Source organism: Passer domesticus, chromosome 2, assembly GCF_036417665.1.
Source record: "Passer domesticus isolate bPasDom1 chromosome 2, bPasDom1.hap1, whole genome shotgun sequence".
NCBI classification, from domain to species: Eukaryota; Metazoa; Chordata; class Aves; order Passeriformes; family Passeridae; genus Passer; species Passer domesticus.
Genome location: NC_087475.1, coordinates 68817721 through 68832618, shown reverse-complemented (window position 1 = coordinate 68832618; position 14898 = coordinate 68817721). Strand labels below are relative to the sequence as shown.

Below are 14898 nucleotides of genomic sequence, written 5' to 3'. Positions count from 1 at the left end.
CCCTTGCGGTACTTCAGCCTCCAGAGGTTCCTTGCTGCCTCCAACTGTGAGTTGGTATTACACTCTGCCTTCTAGGTAACTGCAATGAAAATACCAGCCATGGGAGCAAAGCCCTGAAGAATTATATAAGGAGCTGAGTGTTATGGCTGCAGTTGAAGGAGGACACTCTGGATGATTTTTCTCACTGTACAAGGACCAAAGACTATGGATATCTGTATCTTGGCCATGCCTCATCTGCCATATTCTTCCTCTTTTAATGGGGATGGCAGTGTTTTGGCTACTGCAATGTGCCTGGCTGCTTTTGGCAGAGAGAGCACGTTGGACCTTGACCTTTCTATCCTAGAAAGACAAAATTTTAGCCCGTAAATCTTGAACAGAAACAATGCATTGCCTTCTCTCCAGTGGGCTTTTTTATTCTGCTGAACTGGACAAGTTAAAGAGCCTGTTTGCAGAGCTGTTCTGCTGGCAAGAACTGGAGAGAAAAGTGTGATGGAACAGCTTCAGCCTCATTGCAAAAAGGTTTTATTTAACACATGGCTTATTTTGTCACCCAGTTTTCTCCTATAGCACTAGAGACTCCCAAGAGTTATTCATGGGTAAACAGGGTGTTTTATGAAGCAGACACAGTACTGTAACCAGGACTGTTTCCATTAATGTAGTATTCCTCAGGGATAAGTCTGTGTGTCCCTTCATCATAAAACTTATCTACTGAAGAAAAAACAAGCCAAAACAAACCCAATGGGCCTTTTCCTGTGTTCTGTATGTAATAGTTATTGGCAAGGATTTTAACTTTCCTTCCTGCAAGGATGGCTGGTTTCTTTTAAGATGTGGGAGATGCCCGTGTGTATGATGTGAATAGCCAAAACCACGTCAAGCAGAGGAGTTCATGACTGGACTGGAATTTCTTGGGGAGAGAGGCAGAGATCAAGGAACGGAAAAGCGGCTGTACTGGGAACTGTACTGTACAAAAGAGACAGACTGCCTCCAGGAGTGGCCAGAAATGGGTATCTAGGGGAGAATAAGAACAGGATAAAAATATACAGTAACTCCCCCAGACATCCCTGTTGCTGTGAGCTATTTTCAGTCCAGAGGATTTCCTGAGCTAGTTGTGGTTTAACTGTTTAATAACTTTCAATGGATCTCTCTTCCAAGTCTAGCTTCCCTTTCAGCCCACAAAAGCTACCCATGCAGGGTGCTCCCTGGCAAGCAGCTACTGTGTGAACTGCTTCTGATGATGTGTTTCTGAATCCAGATCCTGCTGCTTTCATTTGACCATGCCTAGTTCTGGTGGCAGAGGATGCTGAATGGTCAGCCCTTGACCACTCTTAACGATGCTCGCTCTTAATGAATGTCATTCATGACACTGCTTCAGTTACCTCTGATTTGGGGGTTTTTTTGAAGACTATAAGGAAGCCATTCTAAGCCTTTTAAATTAAAAAATGATAGCAAGGATAATAAAACTTTCCCAATTCTATTGTTTCTTTTTGACATGAGGACACTGGCACTGTCCCCAGTTTTGGTATAGTTCTTTGTTTCTTCTTGTAATTCCTACCACTGTGTTTTCTTCTTTGAGCACTGAACTGCTGTTTTAATGAAAGTATCTACCAAAATGTCAAAGCCTTGCTCAGGAAGGGTAACAGTGAGTGGAGAGTGTATCTAGAAAATTCCCTAGCTATGGGGGAAATGTAATTCTTCCAGCAGGGACTGCAATCCTTTACCTTACCCAAATAAAGTTGAAATGGCAGAAAACATGAGGTAAAGAGACAGTACTTCCTTAAACCATTGTTTCCTTTAAATACTGTTTGCTCTTTGTCTCGGACAGCTGAGCCCTCTTGCTTAGGATTTTGAACACTGCACTGGCCCCAGTGTGACAGAAGCGGTAGGTGAGCCAATACTTCATTATCCAAACCCAGGATAGAATTTCTTCATCTGAAACTGTTCAGTTTCCCCTTAGCATGTATTCTTGTTAACTTCCTTCAACCTATTAAATACTCCCAAATTACCTTGCTTACATGCAATTTTTTACAAAATGTTGCATGTCAAAGTTTACTTAGGCCTTGAGAAATGTCTGCCATGACAGCTGCATTTGCCACTTGACTATCAGCCTGGAATTTTTGGTAGGTAACTGATTCTATTTTTTTCTGCTCTTAAAAATTACCAGTTTTGCAATCCAACCCTTTGCACACACAAAAATCAGTAAGACAGTGTTTTTTTTTGTTTACAGCAGGATGAGAAAACTGTTCAAGATCAATTTGTAATTCACTGGACCAGTAGTCTGTGTCATACCTAAAGAAAGGTGTACATTTCTCAGTTGTATCACCAGTATAGTATTTGATGAACTTAGTAGCTGATAATTACTTAGCAGCACATATAGAATGACCATAATACTCTGTCAGTCTGCTACTAAACAGTCAAAAAACCCCAACTGTGTAGGCTGGTAACACCTGAAGTGGAAAGACCTCACTGGTAGTGCCACTCTGTTAGCAGGAGCACCCAGTGCTTACAAACTGCTTGTTACAAGCACACGTTTTTTGTTGTTGGCTTCTTCAAAATTTATGGTCAGGTCTGCAACATTTGATTCTTTAACTTGTGTTTCACTTAGCCTGTGGTGCTGTCATCTGTTTACGCTTCTTTGTCTCGCTGTTCCATGTTGTGTTGGCATTTAATGAGCTTCATAGCCTTGATTTTATTTTTTTCTGAGTAAATATATATTTCTAAAGATTCTTCGGAAACAGGCCTGATTGTGTGAATGACTTAGGAGGCAGCTGAATGTGATCAGTAATGAAAAAGGTGCCAACCTTCCCACACACAGATTTTATGTTGCTGTTAACAATGCCTGAACGTGTCTGTGATTCTGTTAGGAAAGATTATGTCATCCTGGCTTTTTTCTTGCTTACACTGGTACAGATGTGCACATCAGACTTTGGGAGACTTGGAAACTTCATGCTGTGATCAGTGACAGAAAGACAGAGTCGTAATGGCTCAAAATGTTTTGGTAGTTTCTCTAAGGTTGAATTATACCCTCACACTAGGATACCCTGTGACTTGTGGTGAGAGGGATTCCAGGAGCCAACTCATGGTGCCCTGACCTGGGGAGCTGCAGGGCAACCTGGGGTGTCCCACTGACAGCTGCTGTCCTGAGATGGCAGCAGAAGGTCACTCCCAAGCAAGGGAGAGGTGTAGGAGGACATGTCTACACCTCACCCCTTCCCCACCTGAACAAGAGCCCCTCTGGGTTGGGCCCTGGACAGGCACAGGCAGAGGTGCCGGGGTGCACATGCTGCCTGAGCAGCTTTCCCCATCTCCTCTGGGGGAAAGGGGCTCGGGGCCAGGCAGAAACGTCCCCCTGCCACCTGGGTCTGGCCTGCAGACCCCAGCTGGTCTCTGCAGAGTTGACCCATCCACGCTGTAACTGCTCTGAAAATTATGTGTTTCTGCAAGATTTATACATTTAAATTAGCATGGTCTGATGTGTGATGTGTGGCTATAAATTAGCACATTCTGAAAGTAGTTTCTGCTACTGTTTTGAACCTCTGTGCCCATAAATCCAAGACTGTCAACATGTATTAGATTTGATGCTGTTTCCAAAGTGTTGTTTTATATTCATGTTGATGCTGTACATGTATTGAATAATTTTTTTTAATCTAGGAAATTAATGTTATTGTTGTGAGCAACAAATAGGCTGTTTGAAAAGGCTAAGGCTGAATTATCAATGTGGCCAGTGGGTGTTGACAGGAACGGCTTTCTTTGTTATTTTAATCCAGTGACATTGCTGATAAGGGGCTTTGAGTTAGGAGAAGAAAGCAGGTTCGGTGCTCTGCTTTATAGGCAGGCATTCTCTCTGAATTGTGCATTATGGATCATAATAAACAGTTTAAAAACACAATAGCAGAGACGACAAAAATATCCAATCATTTGATAATAATTTGGATTGCAGTGCAGCATTTAAAACTTGTATACTTTCAGGAAAGAATAGATGTAGATGCTATATGAAAAAAAGGAACTACAGGGCCAGTTAGGGTATGCCAGTAAAGCATAATGGCTTTAAATAGATAAACAGTGTGGCAATTAATTTGAATGCTGCTCGGTAGAATAAGTGCCCAGGGAAGTGTGGAAGAAAGCTGAAGGGAGCAAAAATTCCTGGATACTCCTGCAAGAAACTGACAAAAGAAGAAGGATTACTCAAAATAATTCAAATATTGACTTGTGCTCTGGGTAATTTCCATTTGACTTAGTGGAAGTTCCTTTTAATCCAGATTTTAGTCAAATCCATCCATGCACATTGTTATGCTGAAGAAAGATTATTTTCTCAAAGACAATGTTTACAGTTTGCAAGATGATCAAACAGATGGTTTAAATTTGTTCTGATACTCTGTGTTTTTTCACAGTCTCTTTGTAAGTTAAATAAACTTGAAAATGATCAGTGTCATTTCCCAGATGAGATAGCTGCTTGAGGACATGCCTGTCTTCTCTCTCTGAAAAGTTAATCTTCATCTTCAGCAAATAGCAATGGCTCTGGTTCCCTGCTATTCCAGGACTTTTGCTTCTCTCTCTGCTCTCCAAAATGAGCCCATGACCTCACTGCCTCATATCGCAGCTTCTAAAAGAGGTCCTTCATTATCCATTGTCCGTGTACATTGTCCATGTCCTTTTCTGTTCCTTGTTCTGTTCCTGTTAGTCACCCTGACTGATCCAGTATAGATCCTGTCTTGCATGACAAGAGGGAGCTGGGAAAAAGCAGGGCAGCATGAAAGAGGTGATATTCCCAGTGTGCCAGAAGTGATATTCCCATCGTGCAGCTATTCAGTAGTGCAGACATTTCCTTTTAGCATCCCTCCAATTGTTCAAAGTCTCTTTTTCCTTACTGGCAAAGCACCCACTGAAGCCTACAAATGATAGCCATGTGCGCTGTCTTCCAGCGGGCTGAACGTGTCACTGTTTGTCCTGTGTGTTACAGGCTGACGCTGCTTTCTGATCTAGCTCGACTTTGCTCAGACTGGCTGGTTTCAGTCCTCGGTAGCAGGCAGAGCAGCAGCGCTGGTCTGCCTCTTACTCAGTAAATGCAGTTAACAAAGATCTTTTGATATGCTCAGGGAAGCCTTGATAACGAGGGAGCTCTAGAAATTGTATTTCTGCATGACAAAACAGCGGGGGGGGGGGGGGGGGGAGAAGAAGTTATTTCTTCCTTTTCCTCCCCTCCCCCCATTTTGGGACAAGGCTTCAAATTCAGCCTCTGTTTGTTGCACACATTGCTGGCACTGTTTTAATGATATATGTCTATTGCCTTTGTGAAGGACGAGAATCTACCCCTGGATCTTACCTCAGCAAAGGATTTGGCGAGGTGCTGGACTAATTCCTTTCCATATTTAATTTAAGCAGAGCAGAATTAGATTGTAATTGGACACCTTTGAACTCTTCTTCGTAGTTGTTGTCTCTAAATCATTGTTAGTATAGCCAAATAGTCCTTCAAAGCAATGTAAAGACCAGCCAAGAATATAAATCTAGTGTTTTTTTATCTTCTTTGCCTGGCATGGAAATGCAGTGTCAGAAAAGCGTGTAACTACACAGAACTTTAAACTTCCCCTTTCTTTCCTCTCCACATCTTTTATTTTTTTTTCCAAGAAAAGGGATTGCTGCTGGTATGGAGATAATTTTTTTCCTTCTTCTTCCTCTCCACATTTTAATTTCTGACTGAATGAGAATCTTTTCTCATACATATACTACTGACAAGTAGAATTAAATAGCATTGACATAGAAATTTCTTTGTTGTTTTTAGCAACAGCAGAACAATCAAAATGGTGGGCCTTGTATTTGTCCCTCTTCTTTCTTTAGAAAAGGCCTCAGCAATCAGATCCTCCTGAGCCAAGGTAGTTTGAGTAGTCAGTTTTAATGAGACCAGGGCAACAGAAGATAACCATGGCAAATCTAATGTGGACATTATTATCTCATGTTAAATTATAATTTGCTATTAATTCTGTATAAAGCCCATGGCTGTGAGCATACCTGATACCATGGTGGTTTGCTAAAGTTAGGGGGCAATTGTTTTTTTCATTTTTAGTGTGGTGTTTGCAGTGAGAAAATCAGGGTCCATTCTTTGTAAGCACCTTTTTTTTTTAATTATGTATTTTTTACAAACTTGTGTGCATCTGTGATCTATGAATTTGGGCTATGCAAGCAGGTTTGGACATAATACTGTCTGCTCCTGGAGACAGCAGGGCTGTGAGGAAAAGGAAATACTGGGTTGTAACCATCTTCTTTAGGTTATATTTTCGTGTATTTTCTGTCTCCCTGAATGAACAATGTAGTTAATCTTTCAGGTGGCATAGATGATGTAAAACTTACAGTACTCATTTTAGTGATATCCCTGTTACACTAGCCTGGATTTCCAGATGAAAAATCATGTTTCCAGGTCACAAATACAGTTCTAGTGCCCACATAGACAGAAGAAAATTATCCAGTGAAAATGTAATTTCATCCAGAGAGGGAATGAAAACAAATAGATGCAAATTTAAATCATAGAATCATAGAATTCTAAGGCTTGGAAGTGACCTTAAAGATCATCCCATCCCAACCTCCCCTGCCATGGGGAGGGACACTTCTCACTTCACCAGGTTGCTCAAGGCCTTAGCCAACCTGGCCTCAAACACTGCCAGGGTTGGGGCATTCACAGCTTCTCTGGGCAACCTGTGCCAGTGTCTCACCACAGTAAAAAAAAATATCTTCCTAATATCTATCTTAAATTCCCCCTTTTCAGTTTGTTACTCCTTGTCCTTTCACTATAGCTCCTGATGAAGAAGAGTCCCTCTCCAGCTTCCCTGTAGGACCCTTCAGGTACTGGAAGGTTGCTGTGAGGTCTCCTTGTAACTTTCTCTTCTGCAGGCTGAACAGCCCCAGCTTTCCCAGCCATGTATTTTGGTGTTTCAGCCAGCCTATTCCTCTCAGCAATAAGCAGAAACCTCACAGTACTCACAGGATAAGTGAGAGGAAAAGATCCAAGCCCACAGCCCGGCCCAAGCCTCTCTTGCTTTCTGGAAGGCTATGGCCTGCCAGAGCTCCCTGGCAAAGGTGAGCTCTTTGTGCACATCTCCTGGGCTACAGCGTGCTAGATCTCCCAACACGTGCCTGCACTGCCTCTTTTGTTCAACACCCAACACCCCCAGTTGTGGTCTGTGACAAGTAACTTGTCACTGGGGCTCTGTTACTCCCTTGGGTGAGACCTCCACTGGGAATTTATTATTCGCTCTTCCGTGCTCCAAGATAGGGCAAGTGCGCAGTAGCAGCTGAAGGTTTCTGGTGTAATCTGAGGTGACAGTGAGTTCAGGGGTGTGGGGACAGCCATAGCTAGACCTCTAGTTAGAGAAATGTTTGGTGGAGCTGGGTTTTTTTCCTCCCGTGTTTACAAATGATCAAGGGATCTGCTAAATGTATTCAAGGACCTATATAGGGGTGGAAATGAAGCAGAATTTTGATGAAAAACCTCTCAGAAATGGACATTTTGGCATTATTTTCATGTTCAAGAGCTTAATGTTAGTCTAGAGCAGGTTTGGTGTTGCTGAGCATTCCTGAAGAGCAGCAGGATTTTAAGCAAGGTGAAGAGACACTGCATGAGGGGAATGCGGAGAAAGGGCACGGCACCAGCCTCAGGAGGAGAGAAAGGAAGGAAAAATTCCAGAAAGAAGTGTAAACTATGGCTTGAGGGTATGGACGGGCAACTTCACATGGTAAAGGTGCATTTGAGGTAAAACTTCAAATCCCTGGATAAAAGCAGCTCGGATTGCCCTGTGGCTGGAAACAGCGCTTTGCTGGGGGCGGTTTCGGGGGGCTGCTGGCCGCAGCGGACATCGCCGGTGCCGAGGAGACGACGACGACGCTGCTGGCCAGGGATGTGGCAGGCCCGTGTAACTGCAGGCCGGTGTGCTGCTTTTATTCCCAAGGGAAAGGGAAAAATAAAGAGAAAGGGGAGCTGCGGCGGCGGCCCCGAGCGCGGCTCGGCCCCGGCGGGCCGTGAGGGGCGACGGGCGCGGCCGGCAGGTGGCGCCGGCGGCTCCGCGGCGCGCGCGGGGGCGGGGCCGCGGCCGCCGTGCCCTGAGGGAGCCGGGCCCGCCCGCGGCGCAGCGCCTCGGGAGCGGGGAAATTCAGCCCAAAAATCCCCTCTGGAGCTGCCGAACCACCCAGTATCTGGCACATTGCATTAGAAGTAACGGCTCTGGTTTTTAGAGCTGTTCTGCTTTCCTTAATAACGTGAAGGGGAGGGGTGCTGTAGAGTGAGTGATGTTTGTTTCCGTTGTATTTCCTCAGGCAAGTAACACACTCAAAACTGATTGGAAAAGCATAACCTTGAATGAGAATTTATATATGCACATGTGCACACACACACAAAGGGGAATTTGCAGGTAAATTAGTTTATACTACAAAGATGACAGCTGTACACCATATCGTGTCTCTATTTGGCATTGTAACATCCAAGCACATGATTTCCATGAAAAAATAAATCAAAACCCAAAAGCTCTTGCTGTAAATTGCTTCTAGTTGCTCTTCGAGGTAGAAGCCTTTTTCATTATTTTTTTCCTCCTGTTTACTGGCTTTAGATTTTTCTCCTTTTCTCCTCTTTTCTCTTAATACCATGGGGGAAAAAAGTCAAAAGTGTACATGACTTTCCAAGGGCTGCTTTTCACACTAGAAAGAAAACCTATTAAGTACAGTATTTCCCAAGAAAATGTTATGAGCAACTATGTTTCAGAAAATGAGCAGCCCAACCAGGGCTTGGAAAGAGCTTGTCCATTCTTCAGATTGTCCTTCCCACTGCGACTGAAACCTCAGTTTCAGCTTTACACCAGAGAAATACACTCCCTGATTTTGACAGGAAGTCACCCTCCCATTGTATAGACACTGGTAAGACAATGTTCCTTGGTGTTGATATTTGTGTTTAGTAACACAAGTTGTTGAGCTATCAAGGAAATGCCATTAAAATGGTCCAACGTCTAGGAAAGACACCTTATGGTACAAGACCTACAGAGCAAAACTTAATGCAGCTCTTTGGAATGATGAAAGATGTACACATTGAAGTTTATGTGTCTGGAGGTTTTTTCTTAAATTTTGGTGATGTAGCTGAAAGTTAATGTACCTCCCACAGTCTGAGTGTGGCCATGAAGGAGTGAAATCACCCATATGAAGGCCATGAACAATTTCTCTATTTGTGCCAGTGGCATGGCTTGAGAAGCTTGCTAATGGTTTTTATGTTCTGTAATTACTCCCTTGAACGGGGTATCAAGGGGAGCCAGAAGAGCTAATTACCCTGATTTCGTCTGCCCAGTTTCCTCCCTGGGTTAAATAGGATTGACAAATGCTTTGCATAGAGATTAAAGCTACTTTGTCCTGGAAAATCATAATTAGGGCTGATTATCTAGTTCTGTAGAAGCTCTAGTCAGCCTGGTGGTAGCTCCTAAGAGCCCAGTGGCTTTTTGATTCGACATGAATGGCAGAACCCTGTGTATCATGATAAATTTGACAGGCCTTTTAGCTGGTTGAAAATAGACCCCAACAACGGCTAGATGTTTAGCTGGTTAAAAAGCAATGGCCAGATGTTGGTTGCTTCCTCAGCTGTTAGAATTGGTCTGGAGAAGGCAATATTTTTATATTGGTTTTCTACCTTTCTGGCCTATTTTTGCCAATGAATTTAAGAAGGATGGAAGTGAGTGAAGAATAAAATCTCTAGGGTCAGAAGTTAGCTTTTCCTAAGCAGTAAAAGAAAAATGAAAATGTTTTGTCCCCCCATTTTTTTCTAAAGGAAGCATTACAGTCAGTGCTGGGCTCAGCCATGATGGCAGGTAGTGTCAGAAAGGAGCTGACCCCAAGCCTGTACATGCCATGGGGCTGCATTCCTCACCCCATCACCTGTGCTCTGTGAGCTGCCTTCCAGCACTGCAACAGGCTTTTCATGAAGGACCCCTCAAATTCCAGTCTTTAGTAAACCCAGGAGGAAGATTAGTTTATAATTTAAAGCTTCCTGGGTTAAGCTTAGCTTATCTCTGTCAAGGTATGTGTCAAGGCAGAGCTCTGGGGTATGGCACTCATCTTTGGAGACAGCATTGCCCATTTCTTTTGGGCTAGGGCTGACTTTCCTCCTTTTTCTTTTCTTAGCAGCAGCTATGAAGGGACTGGTTGAATTGGTCTCTGACTTTCAGACAAACATTTAACAGAAGTACACCTGCACCTGCCCAATGTCATCTTTCTTTTCAAAGATGTCTGGAGTCTTCTATTCCCTTGTACAGGGCTACATCACAGGATGACTGTCAGCAGGGAAGACACCCACAGTGTGCAGAAAGCTTGGGCAAGAGAGGAGAGATGAGAGGACTGGCAAACCTGACACCACTCACAAACTGCAAATGCATTTCCCACATCTGCAATACTCTAAAGCTGAGATCTGGGCTCAAGTGTGTCAGCAACAGCCTCATCACCACCAAATACCGAGTTGTGTGTTCAGTGTGCTCTTACACAGGTAGCAGCAGTGCTCCTTTTGTTACAGCAGTGGTGCTGATGATGCCAGGGTGCTGCTGTGGCCCTGCTCTGCTGGAACTTCCTGTGTCCTTTTCAGAGGTGCTTTTCAGCAGGATCTGACTCCTTGTTTCACAGCAAATGTGTCTCAGCTGTTCCCAGACACATGACCTCACATTTGCATGCATTGATTCTCAATTAAATTTGAGCTGCTTCTGTCCACCTCTGGCTTTGAGCAAGATGAGAACACAGGATAGGCCTAATGCCCATTGATTAAAAAAAAAAAAAGTAAAATCACTTTTAAACTAGATTGTAGTAGCTCCTGAACTCAGTAGGAATAAAGTCTGCTTTAAAAATCAAGCTCCTATAGAAGCTAAAATGAACACTCTGGTTGGCTCCTTTGCATCAATTCTATCTTAGTATAAAAGTCAAACAAAGAAGCAGAAGTTATGTGTTAGGCTTCCATGCAGAAAGACAAGGAGTGCAATCTCTCTCATTTTCTTTCTGATTAGCTTGTTCTGTTCAAGATGTGATGTGGAGCCAACTTAGAGCAAAGAAATTTCATTTCTCAGAGAGATGAGAATACAGAGGAAGAAGCCCCATCAGAGTGGCAAGGTACCAAGTGATATGTATCAAGTACCAAATAGAACACAGGCTCCTCCATCTGTGTGCTATTCTGCCAAAGTGAAATGGGATCCTGTTGAAACACTGAAATACACTGACCCTTTAAGCCCCAAATATACCCTGAGGAGACAGCCCTACATCTCAGACAGACATAGTAGTTCTCCTCAGCACACCAAGGCTCGGGGTTTTAAAGTGAAGCATGTTGTAATTGTAAGATCAGCCCATTTCCTTAAGGAATACAGGTCTTTGCTGTCTTGTCATGGAACCAAAAGAGTTGATGTAATGTTATTCATAAATGAAGTTCAAGGGTGAAAAAGGGCAATATGGATGGGATGATGACAAAAAATAACATGAGCAGCAGATGTGACCTTCCAAGCCAGCAGGGCTAACTGGGCGAGAGCTTGCAGGGGCACAAAAATGTTCACGTTAGATGAGGCTTTTCTTCAGAGTGCTGAAGAGCTGTTTACTTGTTCTGCCAGATTGCCTCTGGCCAGTTTTAATCCTGAGAGTATGCCCGCCGTGTTCTCTGCTTTGATCTCTTTCCTTCTGACTCAAAACACAAAGATGTTATTAAGATAAATTGTTAAAGACAGCTCTGGAACTGGGTGGGAAATGCTGATCATCATTTCCCCTGGAGATAAAGTAATCCCCATGCTCAATCAATTCAGAGTAAGTAACAGCACTGAACAACTCCTTTGAAACATGGGAAAACAATGGTGCTCTATGAATTGATTGCATTTGGCCTAATTATAGAAGACCTTTGAATAGGAGTGCTTAGAAATAAACTGGAGAGAGTGCTAGAAATGTGCAGTGCTGAACAGGCACATAGAGTACATGGCTACATGGGCTGAGTAACCTCTGTGCTATAACATTAAATACCATCTCTCTGTGAGCCTGGCTTCATTAACTGTCATAAGCAAAGGAGTGAAAGTACTCCATGAAAAAAAACAAACTGTATAAACTCTAGTCAAGAAAAACACATGAGAGTGTCTGAATCACGTGGTTCTGTTTCCATTTGAGAGCAGCCCTCAGGAATTGTTTGGTTTGGGGCAAAATGAATGAAAGTTGCAGTCTGTGCTTTTTGTGCTTTTAGTGTGTCTGTGCTGAGTTGTTAGACCCTTATGGGAGCACCTAGGTTAAACTCGTTAAATTGAGCAATTAGAGATGACTAATACCCTAAAAAGAGAAGATAAGTTGAAGAGTTGTTGTGAAGAGAGAGAAGATAAATAGCATCAGGGCATTTAGGTAATAGTTTGATTAAGAAAACTCTGATTTAGACTCAGTATACTATACAGCTATAATGCAAACCACTTATGTAATAGCTACACTTCTCAGTAATTTCTACTTCTAGAATAATCACTAATAGAAACAATCACCTGTTGACATAATCTCTCATAAATGGTAAAGAATTGCTGAAGAGTTATGTTTTACTTTTTGCAAAGATCAGTGTAAATCTGAGATACAAAACAATTCATGTGCAGTTGCTGTGAGTTTTATGAAAGTTCATGAACATTTAACATTGCCTGCAACCTGCAGGACGCACATCAGCAACATAAAGCCTGTCTTGCAGAAGACAGGATGGGGTGGTATCTCTGTGTTTATAGCAATGTTCATAACTGTCCACTAGCCTGGCAGGGAGGCTAACCATGTTAAAAAAAAAAATTGTGATTTTTTTTTTTTAATTTTTTTTTTTTTTAATTCTGTTTTGTTCCCTGTGGTAACTCCAAGACTCCACTTGCACTTACAGGCCTAATGAGGAGTAGCTTTTCAAGTACCAGTGGTTAGATAACCTAAGCATCTTTTGACAATTTGTACTATAGGGAGCAGTGAGGAGTAATTGTGACTATAGGCAACTCTGCATTTTTTCTTTTAGGGCAAAATAAAAATGACAATATGACTGGGAGCTGGGATCAGTCAGGATAGGAGCAGCCGAGGGTTTAAGAAAATCCTCCCTGGAAGTCTGTTAAATTGTATGTGTTTATGACCTTGAACCTTCAGTTAACCAAAGCTGAATTTTTGTTGGCTTCCAATTCACCCTGGTCTAAAATGAAGAATAAGTGAAGTGAGCACAAACAGCATGTGTTTCTGAGACACAGGAGTTGCTCTAAGAGTGTCATAGGGAGCTGCACAGCAGGAGCTGTTTTGAAGGTAACTTGAAGCTGGCAAGGTCAAGACCAAGCAAAGAAAAATAAAGGAGCTACAGCATGAAGCTCATACGAGATTTTTCCCTCCTTCCTTTTTTTTTTTTTTTTTTTTTTTCCCCCTAGGCTTCTCCCAGAAGAATGTTGATGAAAAGCACAGCATCCCAATACTCACCTCCAGAGTATGATCGAATTGCAGTTGAAAATGGATCATGGAAGGTAGGGCAGCTTCCTTCTTGCAGCTCATCCAGCCATACATGTGGTGCTTGCTTCAGGTGACTGTTCACTGGGATCTGGCATTCAGGCCTGATGCAGCATTTCAGTGCAAGTTAAAAGGGTCTGTGTCAGAAATGACAAAATTGGCTTGGAGGTGAGTTTTGTGGATAATAAAATAGTAGTGTGCATTTAAATGGCATATTTTATCTATAGCAGTTGAACTGCTTTGGCGTAATGACTTAAGGGACAAATCTGCCTCAATTTAGCAGGAGAAACAGATTACCAGTGACTTCCCCAAGGTCATGCAAGGAACTGCCGAAGAACTGGGAAGAGAACCCAATTAAAGTGCTCCTAGGTCTACAGTCCCATTTATGTCTCAGTATTAAGCCAGGTCCTGCTCATCCAGGCAGAGGAAGAAGCATTTCCCTGTATGCTCTTGCCTGGGCTAAAATACATGGAAAAGCCAGCAAAAGGAATCTTGCAAATCTTTAAAGCAGGCTGGCATTCATCAAGGTAGGAAGGAAGCAGTAGCCTCTCCAGTTAGCTGGGTCAGGATAGATACCACTGTTGGTTAGAAGTCAATTACTTCCAGGTGAGATGGAAGTGACTGCAAAGAGGAGGCTGGTTGACCCATGGTCCCTTCTCTGGCTGTGAGGCACTGTGACTGTGTGATTGAACTTTTCAAGGATGGACTGCATTTGTAGGCTCCCATGCACCCAAACTTTGTGTAGCCCTGTAGCTCAGTATTTACTGTACTCATGGTAACACACATTGCTGTTGTTTGTGACAGACCAGAGGGTCTGCAGGAGCTCTGTAAGGCCTCAGGATTTATGGCTTTGTCTGGGCTTGCCTTGACCTGTCTGGGACTTTGCCTTAGCTTGTTTAGCTGGAACAGCAATTTCCTGCTGTAACCAGGTGACTATTGCACAATTTGTTCTGCTTTTGCTTAGGTTTATGTGATTTAACCATAATTTAAATTTAGCTGAGACTAACAAGTGTTTATTTTTTGTGCATTGAAGAATGCAGGGCCCTAGTAAAATGATGTGGTGTAGAGGACTGTAAACATGGTGTCATGGCACAGGTCTCAAAAGGAAAGCTACTGGATGCACTGCAGAGGAGTACTGATCTGAGATCTCAGTAGAGGGCTTGGGATGATACTTGAGCCCCCAGAGCTATAAACAACACATAAATGGTCAATGACTAATGGTTAAATAAAGGCAGACCTGACAAGTAGGTGAAACTGCTTTTAGGAGTAACAAAGAGAAAGGATCCAGTGTATATAAAATCTTATGTATGGTGAGAGGCCAGCCACCTTAGGGTCAAGGTGGGCAGTGGCAAGGTGAGTGTAAAGTGGAGAAGGCATATAGGTACTATGAGATTTTTGTTCCAGTTTCACCTTTATAATTATTGAGACTTAATAGCA

General features: G+C 42.8%; 2 long non-coding RNA genes across 4 annotated transcripts in view; one reads left to right on the top strand and one right to left on the bottom strand.

Moving 5' to 3' along the window:
* Positions 1-8751: 8751 nt before the first annotated feature.
* LOC135294156 (uncharacterized) overlaps positions 8752-14898 on the top strand; it is a 48138-nt gene continuing 41991 nt past the window's right edge. For 2 of the 3 annotated variants that reach the window (XR_010356312.1, XR_010356314.1), the window contains exons 1-4: positions 8752-8892; positions 10141-11109; positions 12992-13266; positions 13386-13478. This is a non-coding gene — a long non-coding RNA (uncharacterized LOC135294156). The remainder of the gene's footprint in view (positions 8893-10140; positions 11110-12991; positions 13267-13385; positions 13479-14898) is intronic. The other variant, XR_010356313.1, reaches the window with a different exon arrangement.
* LOC135294157 (uncharacterized) lies at positions 10800-14099 on the bottom strand. The gene is made up of 3 exons (XR_010356315.1): positions 13759-14099; positions 13435-13598; positions 10800-11664 (listed from the first exon to the last, which is right to left on the bottom strand). It is a non-coding gene; the product is annotated as an uncharacterized LOC135294157 (long non-coding RNA).